We start from the raw sequence: 3011 nt of genomic DNA, 5'->3' as shown, positions 1-3011 counted from the left end.
ATGCATATGTCCTGAATGGTATTGCCTAGATTTTCTTTTAGGGTTTTTATGGTTTTAAGTCTTACATTTAAGTCTTTAATCCATCTTGAGTTAATTTTTGTATGAGGTGTAAGGAAGGGATCCAGTTTCAGCTTTCTATATATGTCTAGCCAGTTTTCCCAGCACCATTTATTAAATAGGGAATCCTTTCCCCACTGCTTGTTTTTGTCAGGTTTGTCAAAGATCAGTTGGTTGTAGATGTGTAGTGTTATTTCTGAGGCCTCTGTTCTGTTCCTTTGGTCTATATCTCTGTTTTGGTACCAATACCATGATGTTTTGGTTACCCTTTATTTCTTTTCTTGCCTGATTGCTCTGGCCAGAACTTCCAATGCTATGTTGATTAGGAGTGGTGACAGAGGGCATCCTTGTCTTGTGCCGGTTTTCAAAGGGAGTGCTTCCAGTTTTTGCCCATTCAGTATGATATTGGTTGTAGGTTTGTCATAAACAGCTCTTATTATTTTGAAGTATGCTCCATCAATACCTAGCTTATTGAGAGTTTTTAGCGTGAAGGGCTATTGAAGTTTGTTGAAGGCCTTTTCTGCATTTATTGAGATAATCATGTGAAATTTGTCGTTGGTTCTGTTTATGTGATGGATTACATTTATTGATTTACATATGTTGAACCAGCCTTGCATCCCATGGATGAAGCTGACTTGATCATGGTGGATAAGCTTTTTGATTTGCTGCTGGATTTGGTTTGCAGTATTTTATTGAGGATTTTCACATCAATGTTCTTCAGGGATATTGGTCTAACATTCTCTTTTTTTTGTTGTTGTTGTGTCTCCGCCAGACGTTGGTATCAAGATGATGCTGGCCTCATAAAATGAGTTAGGGAGGATTCTCTCTTTTTCTGTTGATTGGAAAAGTTTTGGAAGGAATGGTACTAGCTCCTCTTTGTACCTCTGGTAGAACTTGGCTGTGAATCCATCTGATCCTGGACTTTTTTTGTTGGTAGGCTATTAATTACTGCCTCAATTTCAGAACCTGTTCAGAACCTGTTATTGGTCTATTCAGAGATTCAACTGTTGGTTTAGTCTTGGGAAGGTGTCTATGTCCAGGAATTTATCAATTTCTTCTAGATTTTCTGGTTTATTTGTGTAGATGTGTGTATAGTATTCTCTGAGGGTAGTTTTTATTTCTGTGGTATCAGTGGTGATATCCCCTTTATCATTTTTATTGCATCTATTTGATTCTTCTATCTTCAAGAAGAAAGATATTAAATCAGTAACTTAACTTGCACTTTTTTTTTTTTTTTTTGACAGAGTCTTGTTCTGTCACCAGGCTGGAGTGCAGTGACATGATCTTGGCTCACTGCAACCTCCAACTCCCTAGTTCAAGCGATTCTCCTCCCTCAGCCTCCTGAGTAGATGGATTGCAGGCACGCACCACCATGCCCAGTTACTTTTTGTATTTTTAGTAGAGACGGGGTTTCACCTTGTTGGCCAGGATGGTCCCAATCTCCTGATCTCGTGATGTGCCTGCCTCAGCCTCTCAAAGGATTACAGACGTCAGCCACTGTGCTCGGCCTAACTTCCAGTTTTAAGAAACCCGATAAATAAAAGCAAACAAAATCCAATGCCAACATAAGGAAGGAAATACTAAAAATTAGACTGGAAATAAATGAAATACAGAATAGATAAATAATAGAGGAAATCAACAAGGCCAGAAGTTGGTTCTTTGAAAAGAGCAACAAAATTGACAAACGTTAAGGTAGGCTAACCGAAAAAAGAAAAAGAAAAAAGAAGACTCAGATGACTAAAATCAAGGAAGAAAAAAGGGATACCTTACAGAAATCAAAGGATTATAAGGGAATAATATGAATAATTATATACCAACAAATAAGGTAACCAAAATCAAATGGATATCTATATAACCAAGAGAACTGGGTATATTTATATGCTCAAGAGAATTGAAAACATGCACTCACAAAACCATGTACATGTATGATCATTGTAGCATTGTTCATAGTAGCCAAAAAAATGAGAAACATAATGAAAACATGAACGTGCATCTGTTAATGAAAGGATACACAAAATATAGTATGTCCACACAATACAATATTACTCAGTCAAAAAAAGGAATGGAATATATGCAACCACATGAATGAACCTTGAAATCATTATGCTAAGTAAAAGAAGCCAGATACAGAAGGTCACATGTCTGATTCTATTTATATAAAATGCCCAAAACTGGCAAATCCATAGAGACAGAAAATAGAGTAGTCATTGCTGGGGGTGATAGATAGGGAGAACTGCTAATGGGTTTCTCTTTGGAAATAATGAAAATTTTCTGAAATTAGATAATGATAAGGATTTGTATTAGTTTCCTAGGGCTGCCATAACAGATTACTACAAAATTAGTTGCTTAAAACAATGGAAATTTATTATCTCGTTATTTTAGAGGTCAGAAGTAAAAAATCAGTATGTTGGCAGGGTTAGTTCATTTGTGGAGGCTCTGAGAAAGAAGTCATTAACTACTTTTCTCCTACCTTCTGGTGGGTTACTGGCAATTCTTGGCGTTCCTTGGCTTGCAGACACATTAGTCCAATCTTTGCCTTCATCTCAGCATCATCTTCTTCTCTGTGTTTCTCCTCCTTTGTGTCTTTTCTTCTTTTGATGAGAATACTTTCCATTGGATTGAAGACCCATTGAATAAACCCAGCTGAATCCATCTTGTGAAGCTTAACTTAATTACATCTTTTAAAAAATAAAGTCACATTCACAGGATCTGGGTAAATGTATCTTTTGAGAGGCCACCATTCAACCCACCACAGAGTTGAACAACTTTGTGAATATACTAAAACAACTGAATTGTACACTTCAAAAGGATGAATTTCATAATTTGTAAGTTATATTTCAATAAAAGAGATAATTCAAAAAATGCTTTCACAATATTTTTATAGATACATCTTTATAAAGGATAATTATTAAAGATCTGTTAAGGTAGACTTAAAATATTTAATAATTATTATT

This window comes from Rhinopithecus bieti, unplaced genomic scaffold (assembly GCF_001698545.2).
Source record: "Rhinopithecus bieti isolate Rb0 unplaced genomic scaffold, ASM169854v2 scaffold_17971, whole genome shotgun sequence".
In the NCBI taxonomy this organism is placed as follows: Eukaryota; Metazoa; Chordata; class Mammalia; order Primates; family Cercopithecidae; genus Rhinopithecus; species Rhinopithecus bieti.
This window is presented reverse-complemented; position numbering follows the sequence as displayed.